Raw genomic sequence first — 14,561 nt, 5'->3', positions numbered from 1 at the left:
CCTGAGGACGTCCCTTATGGCGGTCTGTAACGCGCCATAGTCTCTTGATTTCAAAAGGGATGTCCAAAATTCCAGATATTACACAACATCTGCCACTTTAAACTTTCAACTTTAAAATTTTGCAAGATGCAATATCTGTCTGAAAAGCTCCTTGTATGGAAGTTCTATCAAATGAATGTTTGTTTTCACTATCAATTAGATACTGTAGTATCTATGGACAAATTTCAGCATGAAGAACAACTGCAATTATAATGGATTTATAATGGAAGTGTGGGCCTGGAGCATTCCAGGATAAATTGTGCTGCTGGAATATTTATTGTGTTCCTTTTGTAGCTATGCCACTGACAAATAGCTTTCTAAAAAGAAAAAATGAGGTTTTCTAGATGTACAATAGACAAGATGCCTCTGATTTTAAGACATTTAGCTTTGTGGTATAATTTTATTTAAATGGTAGTTCTTGGAGATTCCACTAACAACAGTATCCCATACCATTATTATGAAGACTCCACTGGCAACACTGCATCACACTCGAGAAAACTAGCCTATGGATGAAAGCAAAAGTTCCCATTTATTACAAAAAAAAATCAATTATTTCTTTCCTTCTGCAACACAGTCAAAGTAGTTTTAAAATATCTATACATAGAAGAGAAAGCTAGTGTGATGTAGTGGTTTGAGTAGAGGACTATGACTCTGGAGACCAAGGTTTGATTCTCTGCTTGGCCACGGACACTCACTGGGTAACCTTGGGCAAATCACACACCCTCACCCCCAGAAAGCCCCAGGATAGGTTTGTCTTAGGGTTGCCACTTGTCCTATGGTCAAGAAAAAACCTGAAAGCACACAAAAACAACAGCAACACATACTTAGAAGCAAACACCATTAACTTAAGACCTTTATGACCTAGAGAAGGAGAAGCTGACTGAAATCAGCCTGTCTAACCAACCAGTTCACTGAAACTGTCAGAATACGGGTTTTAGATAAAAAACGTGAAGAAACTTTTCTTCAGCCTCCATGTTTCTGGCACTGCAAAGGGAGAGACATTGAAAACCATTCACACTTGGAACTATTCTATTTGCTGTGTTCATATTCCCTTGATAACTGCCTGCTCTTTTTCATTGGATGACCAGACTCTATTTCTAAAAGTGAAGTTTGAAGCTCCTGCAGTGCTATAAATTTGTAAGGCTTGTTGCTATGATAAAAGGGAACAGTGAAGAGCAGGGAAGGACTGACATAACTCTCTCTCTGCCAGAGCTGAAAAAGTTACTTTTAGGAAGAATTAATATAATGACAGGCTGTAGCCCTTCCTTAACTGAGCAGCAGGACCCAGAAAGCATTACTACTGCTCAGTAATGGATGGTATCAGTATGCTATTATATTCATTTTTCTTAAAACTGAATGGCCAACTAATCAAATAGTCCAGGCATATTAACTCTTTCACTCATGTTCCTACTACAGAGGTTAAAAAAACCCATGGAAGCCTCCAGACATCGCTGAACAGTGACATCCAGCATTCCTTATCCTGGTTATGACACCTATAGCTGCTGGGAGTTGCAGTCCAACAACAACTGCAAGGCCACAGAATTCCAACCACCATTCTATTGCAACACCATTTTATTTATTTTTTTGTCGACTTAATTCTTGAATATAGGCAAGTGGCAATGGTGATAAGTTTCTGCCTGCCAAGTTTTGTTTTACCTCTTCCAAATATTATGTTCTACAAAATTTAGATTAATTAAACTGCACCTAGTTTCATAATAAACTAGTTTTAATTCAAGAAGAGGGCTATTCTTTTCCCACCTTTGATGACTAGGATTGGTGGCAAAAGCAGCTTACATAGGCCTGAAATAGACAGGTTGAAAGCGCTGTGTTGGTGCCGAAATTAGGGTTCCAGAGCACACGGCAACTGCACGCTCTGGAACCCTAATACGTGTTGACGACTCCATCTTTATGTGGCTCCATCCATACATGACATGCGTGCACGACACAAGTGAGGTGCCGCGTCCACACCTCTGGGCGCCACTCTTGCAGTATGGACGCATCACAGTGTGTCAATGATGCACTGATGACGTCCTCCCTGCACGCCCCAAAGAACCTGCTTTTAGCAGGCTCTTTTCAGAGTGGAGGGAGCCCACATGGTTGGGTTGCTGCGGGCTCCCTCCAGACGGAAAATGGGCAGCTCCAGACCACCCCTTTGGGCACCTGTTGAGCACCTTAAGGAACAAGCTTAAATTCTCAAGATCCTCTTTTTAAAAAGAACACCTTCCAGGCAGCTTATCTTACTACCTTTTCTTAAAATGAACATAATAAATAAATAAAATAAAACTTTTATTTATATCCCGCTTTTCTGTGACAAGACAATCAAAGCGGCTACAACATGTTAAAATCCACATTTACAAATTTATGTCCCAAATTCCCCCCCATAAAACAGGATTAAACAAATTACAATTAAAACATCTATTAAAAACACAATAAAATACAGCGAGGACAGAGCGGTGGGCTGATACATGATGCAGGGGGCAGTCATTCTGTGCCCAGGCACTTTTATTCAGGAACAGAACAGTACAACTTACCACATAAAGAAAGCAGAAGTATGTTTGTCCATTAATTTAATCACATACATATATTTTAATCACCTTTGGTCTGATTCACAATTGATATACAGACTGAGACAGAACTGAAAAAAACAACCAGGATGAGAGTTCCACACTGACTAGCTAATTTTTTAAAAACCATTTATCAATTTCCACATTAGTTCGTTCATGGTATAGGCTAATATTTTAAAGCATCCACCACATTTTCAGCTATCTGTGAAAGATGAAGATTCACTTGGGTCTAATGCGACATATTTGTAGCTCCTACGTTATTTGTCTCAATACCCAGATGGTCTTCATAGTTTCTGTGAAGATATACACTTTGCAACAGTATAAATCACTGGAACAATATTCTATGAATTACCGATTCCTTTGCCTTAAACTGAAAATATGATGTAAGTAGGTGGGCTGACTGTGATACTATACCAGGCATGGCATTTCTTGTGATTTGTGTGTCACACACTCTCCCTTAATATGGGGCAGGTTTTCTGTATTAAATTGGCATGGCTAATATCAACTTCTTAATTTTTTTTCTCTGGCAATACCATCACATGCTTTGGATAGTGTATCGCAGTGTCTGCTATAACAAGAACTTTTCCTGGCTTATAGTCAATAGTTAACTCATACTGTTGAAACAGGAAAAAAGACCTCTGGATTCTTGGAGGAACATCTGCTGCCTCTTTGTTTGGCAACAGATACTGAGGCCTCATCATCACTTTCAGCAAAACTGGCTTTCTGTAAACAAGCACAGCCACATGAAAACACCCAAGCTTTCTCTGTTGTCTCTGTATATTGGTCCTCTGCACCCTGGAGGCAACTGCCACTGGTCCCTAATACACATTGTATTTGTACAACAACATTTTCCCAATTCTCTTATTTGATGCGTCACTGGGTAACTAGTCTTGACTTTCATTATGACCTATTTAGCCCACAAGTTATTTTAATTAATTTCTTCTTGTTTCCTGTCCTCCTCACTTCCTTGGAATTTGCTTTAAAATAACCATATCACGATTTTGCTCTGTCATTTTGGTGGAAGTCATCCTAAATTTAGACACATTTTGAAAGTTTTGTTTATACTGCAACGTTTGCCTTTCTAAAGTCTTTTCAAATTCAATCCCCTAATGCCATTCTGCAGATGTGCCATAGCTGGCTTGCCTGTATACTGCTAAACCCAAAAATTGTTCCTGCTTGCGCACAGTGATTGGAACTAACTACTCTACTTAACATCAATTCAGTTAGATATTTTTTTTTAACAAAAAGAGACAACTTACTAAAATTTATTTTAACACAATTGACTTTAGTTAGCATTTCAACACTAACTTAATTCTAGAGGGCTAAGTTATTAGTACATAGTTAAATGAGAGACCATGCTAAAGAGCCATCAAATTGTATATTTGCCAGCTGGTTCTTAACAAAAGGCCTAGTTCTAGTCTTTTGGTCTTGGCAAATGACACTGTGTAGGTCACAAGATTCAAACCACTGCATATACAAATATCTGTAAGAATATTTGTTTATTTTCATTATTACTGTATATTAGATTAGTTAATTCCAAGAATAAAGGATTTTAAGACAACAAGAAGTAAAAGGAAGTTTGAAGGTGGGGTGGTCTTCTTTGCAGCCAGATGGCTATCCTGGTTTCAACACTGAAAACTGAATTTTGAAACTCTTAACTATGGGATATTTTCAGGAATTCACATGGGAATCTGTCAGCTATGGAAAGGGGGAGAATGATGAATTGAAACTAGGGGAAAAGAAGACAAGAAAGGGGGTTTTACTGAGGTGGATGGGACATGGGTTTTTCAAAAATCCATTCAAATGTTTCCTTCTCTACCATCCTCAAGACAGGAACAGAGTGGGGATGGAGGAAAATCATGGAAGGCATGATTCTGTAATGGTTTTAGTGTTGTTTTTAAACTTAAATGTCAATATAACATAAACTGAATTGTTAATTCCCCCCTTTGTCATGCAACTGCTACACAATAGCCCTTGCCTACTGATTTTCCTATCTCTGGTTAGACAGCATTCAGGAATAATACTACTTCTTTCCTTTCTATTATAACCTATCACCTTAATTTATGTGTCACAGCTTTGTATAAAACTTTTAAGTCTCTGAAGCTAGTCCAATTGTCAGAAAGCCTGAAGAACCAATGATGGGTCAGTTTTCTAAGTATCTGGAAGCATACTGTTATGAGTTGTCTTTCTCAACTATTTGTTTATTTATAAATATATTTATAAAAAAAGCACAAGACAGACAATTGGTAATTATACACTTGACCACACAGAGCAACTCTATTTCAAAGATGTTTTTCCTCCAACCAAGTTACACAGTTCTCTCTCTCTCTCTTTCTGTGTCCCATTCCAACTGCCTTGAATGTGATGGCTCTGGCTTTCTCAAGCTATTAAAGGACAGGAAGTTGGACTGGATGGCTCTTGTGGTCGCTTCCACGATTTTTGATTAAATAACTTTAATTAAGCCTGTAATTACTCATCAGGGTTTAATTATAGGGATGCACAGCAACAGGTCCATTGAGGCTAAGAAAGGGAGTCAAATCTATAAAATATTTTATCAATGAGTTTTATTATTCCATGTTTGTCAGGGTGAATTTGGACACAATCTACTGGGAAATTTCTGACGTGTTATTATTATTACAATAAATGGACACTTTCCCAAAAACAGAGATCAGTCTCACAATGAATTGTGCCAGTTTTATCGCATGTTGTATTGCATCATCCAAGCTTTCCATTTGAGCCTCTCTGCAAGTATCTACAAAGCATGTAGTCTCTTGTTTGGGAAATCACTAATCAACAAAACACTGCAAGTACATAAAAGTTGATAGTTTTTCCAGTGCTGGATATAAACTTAAAGCACCTAAGAGAATGAATTGAAATTAATGGAACAACTTTGCTCCATTTTAAAGCAAAGCACAGAAAAGTAACAATGTACTTTTAAGGCAAAAAGAGAGAGAACCAAAGTATATCCCTGCTGTTCTACAATGTATTACATGCCATTTGGTTTAATGTGGGTTTTTTTTTTTAGAGAAAACATTTATCAGAGCAATAACTCTTTCTGTGCAGACTGTATTCCTGTACACTGCTGTTTGGACTATCCATTATAAGCAATTAGTTCACTAAAAAGGTCACCCTATGACATGCTTTGACCACCTAACAAAGTTGAGGCATATTGTATTAGAAAATCTCCTTCTGTTTGTATGATTAGGTTTGTCAAATATGAAGAGAAATGAGTTCTGGGAGTGTAATATGAAAATGTATGCTCCTCCTCTCACTTTATTCATTGGCTGAACATCTCTTACAAAAGTGACTCTCACACCGAGAGTGATATTCAGTGCAGCACAACTGATTGCAATGTGTGAAAGCAAAAGCTGATAACCAGTTGGATAGCTGTGTCCTGAGAGTTTTTCCATTAGAAGCAAGACCTCTACCACTGAAAACATCTTTGAAAGGTAACTAAAATATTGATGTCTACTAATCCAATGAAATGAAAATAAGCCTCAATTTTTAAAGGTTAATTTATACATTTCTGTAATCTACCCAACAGGTGAAGAATTGTCCTTCAATATTTTAAATCTGCCTTTGGTACTGTTTATAGAGAAGAAATCTACAGCCTATAGATATGATCATTATCACTGAGCTTTTAAAAATCTCTTCATATCTCATTCAATAACATTTTTTCTCTTCAAATAGTAAACCTACATAGCTATGATCAATATTATCAAGCTTTTGGAATGTCTTCAAATTTAAACTCTCTTCATATTTAAGAAATGTCTTTGCTACCATTTTTATCCTGCTTGTATCTCCACCTTCACTAGCTATCCCTCATTTTCTATTATCATCATTACATTGGTGTTCCAGATATTGATCACTGCCTACTTCTCCATCTCCTTTTTGTGTCTTTTCCATGATGCTAACCATGTGTGAAATAGCCTTACCATTTCTGCAAAATGCAGCCAACATATTTTCCCCCTAAATCTCTCCTGATCATTTTTCATCTTCTTTCACCACCTTTCTTCTTGTCAAGCTAGTGTTCCTGGAGTTCTTTGAAGCATAGACCATATTGCTTGTTAAAGAATTTTTTTAACTTAGTGAATATTAATTAATAATAATTTAATTAATTAAGATACTTTAATTGCAAAAGCATAATAATGAGCTTTGATATCATTCAAAATATGACTATTCTATGATTTGTGTACTCGACTTTATTGTTTTTGCATCAACATTTTCGTTGAATATATTTTCTGAACCATTTCTTCATGTAAGCATTTAGCCAGAAATGTAGAAGGTTATTTTACCCAAAAAATTATGAAATATTTAGTCTCATGGTGAGGAACAGATAATATTATATCTTCAGCTGCATCTACATTGCAGAGTTAATGCAGTTTGACACCACTTTAACACCATGGCTCAATGCTATGGAATTCTAGGATTTGTAGTTTTATGAAATATTTAGCTTTCTCTGTTAGAGAGCTCTGGTGCCACGACAAACTATAAAATCCAGGATTCCATTGGCTAGAACCATGACAAATAAAGTGGTTTCAAACTGCATTAATTCTGCAGTGTGGCCACAGCCCCAAAGTCCTCCATTTTCCCCAAAATAATTTAACTAGATCAAGAAAAGTTAAACAGAAAAATTTCCCCCTTTTGAAAATGTAAAAAAGAATTCTTAAACTAACTTCTCTCAATTCTAGAATCAACAATAATATAATAATAATAAAATTTATTTGTATCCTGCCCCTCTGAGAACAATCGGGGCGGCTAACAAAGTTAAAAATACAGAACATATAAAATCCCTAATACCCTCCCCTCCTTAAAAAAGTATTAAATCCAATACAGTATTTAAAAAGGCACAAAACAAAAAATACACAAACAAACATACAAGTTAAAAACTGACCAAAAAGTCAGCAACATCACACCCGCAAACAATCAGTGGGAGCAGCAGTATCTTTCCCAGACGTTCTTCTAAGGCTGGGTTCTCTATTCTGGGAAGACCTGCCGGAAGAGATCCATCTTAACAGCCTTTTTAAAGCTGTCTAAGTAGACAGATTTCATCCGGCAGGCCATTCCACAGTCTGGGGGCGACGATGGAAAATGTCCTTTGGGAGGTAGCCGAGAGCCTAGATTTTTGTGGCTGAAGTAGGCCTCTCCCAGAGGAGCGGAGTGCGCGGGGAGGATTGTAGGGGAGAAGGCAGTCCCGAAGATAGTTTGGACCCAAGCAATTTAGGGCTTGAAAGGTGATAACCAACACCTTGTACTGGGTCCGGAAGCTAATGGGCAGCCAGTGGAGGGACTTTAGAACTGGCGTAATATGGTCCCTCCTGGATGTTCCAGAAATTACTCTGGCTGCCATATTCTGTACTAATTGCAGTTTCCGGACCAAGCACGAGGGTAGCCCCATGTAGAGCGCATTACAGAAGTCTAGACGTGAGGTTACCAATGCGTGCACAACAGTCTCAATCAAAAAGAATCCCAGTTTGTTCCGTGGAGTATGAGTTTTGAGGACAGCCGGAGGAAAACTCAAATGTCATTATTACTTGCAAGCTGTTCAGATGCTGTCTTGGTAATCTGATTTAGGTCAATTAAGCAAATCTTGATTATGGCTGCAATCCCATATGTACTTTTCATAGAATCAAGGTCCACTCAATTGAATGGAACATACTTCTGAAAAGACATTACTGGATTGCTTAACTTAGGAAGATTTGTTCCCGTATTGTACATGTCGTTCCATTTATTAAACAGTCATCTTTTCATTGAAGGTTTACTCTGTGGTTATCTTTGGTGACTGATGCTTATCCTAATGGGTCCATTGTTTTACCATTAGCAATCTCATAACTGCTAGAAAGTGCATAAAAGTGTTTTCTGTTCACTCTGGGGAAAATGATACTGCCAACTTTTTGCCTGCTGATTGGAATTGGTTTCTTATGTGAATACATTATGGAGAAATATGAAATTATAGTCAGTAAACTCATAACTCTGATTCCCCATAGGAACTAATTTTTGAAGTATTTTTCTTCATAATCTCAGCATTTCCTTTTAAGATTACTTTACATATAAACTTTTGTTAATTTTAATAGATGAAAATGCAGTCAGCCTCAAAGAAAAGAAAATACTATTTTTTATTCCAAAATTCTTCAGTAATGTTCATTGTTTGTGGTCCTTGGCTTCTCATTATTTTATAGAATATAGACTAGAAGTTTATTGTTAAAAGCTAAAAGCCGTGACAATATAAAATAGATCCAAACAGTAAATACAAAAACAGTATAAAAAAAATCAAGGCACAAAAACCACAAATAAAACAACATGGTAAAATTAATAAGAGAAACCCATCAACAAAAAACAATAATACATCATAAATGATAAAATAATAGAAACATAAAACTAGAATGGCTCTAGCCAACTAGAATGGTTCTAGCCGCCTCTCATTATTTTAAACAAAGTGTCAAGTTGTATTAAAAATGATGCATAAAATGTGAAATACATATTAAAATAATAGCAGTAGTCTTATATTTACCAGTACAATTGTTTCAATATCCAATAGTATGTTCAATGGAAACCAAAGTTATTTATAAATTTGTGCTTTACAAAATGTCAGATTTAAAGTTCTAGTATATGCAATTATAAATATAATCTATTCAGATCATAACTCTCCCAAAAAAACCCAAACATCCCTTTGAGGCTTTAATCCTATAGATAGTCCGCTAAAGTAAACTCCACTTAACCTGATGCAGATTTGAGCAGACACATAATGAATAAAGACTCAACCATAATTATTTTACAGTTTTGTAAGAAAGAGGTTATCACCAATTATGCTTTTAACTATTATTACAAAATTATCCTTATGCTAGCAGAGATATATCTTTTGGAAATCTGCTGGAATTTCCCCTATAATAAAGCTGATTGAAAGGAAAGAATAAAAGGCTAGCAGGATAATTTTATGTATAGCCCTTTCAATATACATCCCCCATGTAGTGAACACTATATAGCAACAATAAACAAATAATAAAATATCATAATAGAAATAGTCCTCAAAAGTACAAGAGAAGTAAAAGCATATAAACAAACAACAGGGCTGGGGAATGTTAGCGGACACTGCCCAATATCTAATAGAACTTTTGGCAGACCAGAAAGTTCCACCAGCATAGCTATGCAAAGAGCTTGTCGTTCTTCTTGATGTGCGTAAGTGGGGTTGTAAGCTCCAGGTTCACCTCCCATCCTGGTCCTTGTTTGGCTGCAAACATGTTCATGGGCACTGTCTGGCTGTCCTTGTACATCCAGGGAAGATGTAGGAAAATCCAGACAAGGACAATATGGCTACACAAGGGCAACAGGACAACACTTAGGCACACTTGCAGAAAATTAATGGCTGAGCGGGGGGGGGGGGGGGGGGAATCAGAGCTATGAATAGGAACATCCTTGCACATGCAGTATAAAGATGTTGAGCAAGGAGGTGCTGGATGCCTTCTGCAATGCCTAAAAAAACAGTTATTTTGGTGTAAATGGCATTAGTCACCCAAATGATTTTGGCTTTAACTTCCAAAGAAGCATAAGATAAAATGATTAAAAAGACCTTAACTCATGTTCATATACTGTAAGGGGTTTCACATGGGGTTCATACAATAGTTCATCAGGAGTTCTTAAACACAGTACACATATATATGTCACACAGGAGGAGCTACTCCCTGGGTAAATTAAGAACCACATTATTAGAGCTTGTAGGTCAAAGCTCATGCTGGGAAACATTATTATTATTATTATTAACCTTTATTTATGAAGCGCTGTAAATTTACACAGCGCTGTACATGCAATCTTTTTAGTTAGACGGTTCCCTGCCCTCAGGCTTACAATCTAAAAAGACATGACACAGAAGGAGAAGGGAGTGGTGGAGGGAAAAGGTAAGAGGTCCAGCAGTTCCTCTCAACCTCCGAGGTCTGGACCAAGGCAGATGGACTGGAGGGAGGGCAAGGCTTCATAATGGATGGTTAATCATTATCCAGAGAAAATACATAATCACAAGTAGGATAATACATATACAGTACATAGGAATACAGGAAATGGATCGATAAACAGCCAACAACAGAACATCAGATAGTAAGCGACAATTATGCGATGCCTGGGAAAGCTTCTCTGAATAGGATGGTTTTCAGCTCCGTTTTGAAGCTGGTTAAAGAAGTGATGGCTCTTGCTTGTGGAGGAAGAAGGTTCCAGGAGTGAGGGGCAGCAAGTGAAAAGGGGCGAATCCGGGATGGGGCAGAGGAAATCCTGGGCTGAGACAGGAACCCTTGACTACCAGAACGGAGGGCCCTGGTGGGAAGGTGAAGAGAAAGAAGGTCTGATAAGTAAGGAGGGGCCAGTCCATGGAGGGCTTTGAATGTAGACAGCAGGAGCTTATACTGAATGCGGAAAGGGAGAGGGAGCCAGTGAAGGGATGCCAACACAGGAGAAATGTGGTCAGAGCGGTGGGTGGAAGTGATAATGCGTGCAGCTGAATGCTGGACAGAGATTAAAGGACGGAGGTGAGAAAGAGGAAGCCCAGCCAGGAGGACATTACAGTAATCAAGTCGTGAGATCACTAGGGCATGGACCAGGATCTTGGCAGTAGAGGCGGAGAGATATGGTCGGATTTTGGCAATATTGTACAAAAAGAATCTACAAGCCTTGGCTGTGGTCTGGATCTGAGGGATACACGACAGAGAAGAGTCAAAGATAAAGCCAAGACTGCGGGCTTGCTGGACTGGTTGAATGGAAATGTTGTCCACAGAGACAGAAAAGGAGTGTTGAAGGTTGGGCTTAGGAGGAAAGACAAGGAGCTCCGTCTTGGACATGTTGAGCTTCAAACGCCGATGGCGCATCCACTGCGAGACAGCTGTAAGGCAAGATGAGACTTGCTGTTCAAGCCTTGGCGAAAAGTCAGGGGCAGAAAGATACAGCTGGGTGTCATCGGCATACAGATGGTAGGAAAAACCAAAAGAGCAGATTGATAACCAGTGCTGGTATCTCGAATAAGGGCTTCAGAATGCTAAATAATACTTATTAGTAATGGAGCAGCAACATTTTGTTTATCCTGTAAGTCATGTATGGTGTTTGAGGGCAGGTCACTGCATTGCAGTTTATTTCACCTTCTCATCACCAAACACTGGTTTAGGTGGCTTATGAAGTTAAAAAGAGATATTTTGGTCATAATTTTCCAGCAATACAAGGAGTAGTGCTGGATCTTCCTCCACAGACTTCCTGAAACTTTTTAGGAAAAGTATGATGGACATATACTTCCTTAAAAGGTATTTTCCCACCTATCTGCTCCACTGAATCCTCATCTAGATTCTTCTCCATCATCAGTCCCAAATGAACATTCATGAATACTATCATCTGATGTGGAGGTGAAAACTAAAAGAGAGTTGGAAATTATTAGCTGAGTTCCCTAGCAAGAAAGATGCCACTGTGCTCACATCTTCCTTTTGAAGCACTTACTTGATCCCACAGAAAAAGAATGCTTTATATAAAAGAATGTTAATAGAAATGGAATGATTCCTCCCAAAGTCATCTAGTCATGTCTAGCACCAATGTCGAAAATTCAAAGCAAAAGTATCCTTGAAGATGGCTATCCAATCTCTGTTTAAAAAGTCCAATGAAGGATGACCTTCCATTGGTCTGTCAGGAAATTCTTCCTAAAATTTAGCTGGAATCTTCCTTCTTGTAATTTGAATTCATTGGTGTAGGCTTCACTTTGGAATAGCAGTAAACAAACTTGATTCAGTTCACCCTGTTTTCCATATTTCAGCCCAGGCTTCTCCTGGGGGGAAAAACGGAAGAAAAGAATGACAGAACAGATGTAGTTTGGGCATCAGTTCTCACCTTCCTATGGCATATACATGTCTGCCTCTGGCTTCCAATCCACCAAAATCATCTGAGGAAGTAGACTGATTTCGACAAAAGCTCATGCTGCCAACATCTTTCTTTCAGTTAGTTTCAAAGGTTCTACAAGATCTCTCCACATACTGATTCTACAGCTATATCTTTGAATTCTTAGATAATATTGTGAGCCTTCTCCAGACTGGATTCCATCCCCACCATGTCCTTAAAGTCAAAGTTGGAGACTATGTAGCTTTCTGTTCATATAGTTTATTGCACAGGACTTGGAGAACAGGAATGGAGTGGAATGGAAGGAAGTGGAACAGAAAGGGGGAGAAACGTATGTTATCGTATGGGAGAATGCCTCCAATGCCACTGGAAGTCCCCAATCCATTTCTCAACCATTCCACAGCAGCCGATTTTGAAGAACAATTCTGAACAGTCCTCCAAAATCAGCTGCTGTGGAATGGTTGGGGAATGGATTGGGAACTCCCAGCGGCATTGGCGACGTTCTCCTGTGCAATAACATACGATTCCCCCCTTTCTGTTCCATTCTCTTACCTTCCATTCCACTCCATTCCCATTCTCCAAGTCTTGTGAGATAAACTTAACAGAGTTGGAAGGGGCCGCATGGGCCACCTAGTCCAACCCCTGCTCAATGCAAGAACACAGCTTGATCATCCCCGCAGGTAGCTGTTCAGCCTCTTTTAAAACATGTCCAAGAAAGAGACTCCACTACCTCTAGGCAATTGATTCCATTGTTGAACCACTTTTACTGTCAAGAAGTGCCTTCTAAGGTTAGATCAAAATAAACAGATCATATCCATAGCCCTGATCCAACTCATCCTTCCAGCCTCTTACGTGTTTGTTTGCTTTATATCCTGCTTTTCTCCCAACACAGGATTCAAGGTGGCTAGCTACTGGTTTCTTTTTAAAAAGAGATCAGTTACTCAAGGCTAACCATGTAGCACATTTTACATCTATTGTGGCCTTTAGGTTTACGGGCTAAACATTTGTCCACCATGAAGGCTTATATGGACATTTAAACTTGTAGTACCACCCAGTGAGAGTGAGTAAATAATTATTCAAGTCACACTGTTGATATACAGATAAGGCAGAGATGGCCAGAGTATTGTTATCAAGACTATTGTGCAGTTGTTTACACCTGTAAATGTATATTTGCCATCACCTTCCCATGGGAAGAAGAAGGAAGCACAAACTAAGCATTTTGAGGTTTGCATTCCTTTTCAGGGTCAAAGCAAACCTGTGGGAGATCTGTGATTTCTTCTGCTTGTTTTTTAACAATTGGGAAGGAGAAAACTTGTCAGATTTTGATCTGAAGCAGTGATGATGAGGAAGGGGCTAAACCTTTCCTCTTCAGAACTATTTCCAATATAGGACAGTGTCTGAACAATTATAAGGAAAAAAAGAGAGAGAAGACTTCAAATATCAAGAGAAGCCGTTAATGAGAACTACAAACGTACAGATTCAGACATTTATTACTCCATACCATATTGTTGTATGTTTGATATATGTATGTAATTTTATTTTAAATCAGTAAAGAATTGGGAAAAAAAAAGAACTACTTCTAATATATTCATCTCCCAGAAGCCCTGTTTGGGCCTTATTTGAATAAATACATGAATAGGGAGCACTTAATCTTGAAAAGTGACAATGGCGGGAGTAGATGGCATGATTCAAACCAGACAAGTAAGGCTTCACACATATGCAGAATGTGCTATCAGCCCCCCACAGTGAATATAGGTAACTTTATGGGTTTAAGAAAAGAGCAGAGTGTGAAAAGCAGTATTCTGAAGCAGGAGAGTCAGAGGTAGACCTTTTCATACAGAAGACCGTCATGTTCTGTCTCCAGTATATTCAGTAGATGGGGTGGGTGGGGGTGGGGGTCAGGTTATAAGAAACACCTCTCTCTACCTGGGACCCTTCCCACTCACCACCAAGGCACTCCAAAATATAGGGCATTCAAGAAAAATGGAGGAAATTTTAAAATTACAAAGCTTGGATGATAAAATAATTGCTAATGCATAGGGGGTAAAATTCCAAAGCTAAAAACACTCATGTAAACAAAAACGCATGCTTCTTAGTCATGCT

Source organism: Sceloporus undulatus, chromosome 4 (genome assembly GCF_019175285.1).
Source record: "Sceloporus undulatus isolate JIND9_A2432 ecotype Alabama chromosome 4, SceUnd_v1.1, whole genome shotgun sequence".
NCBI lineage: Eukaryota > Metazoa > Chordata > Lepidosauria > Squamata > Phrynosomatidae > Sceloporus > Sceloporus undulatus.
Note: the sequence above shows the minus strand (reverse complement) of the source record.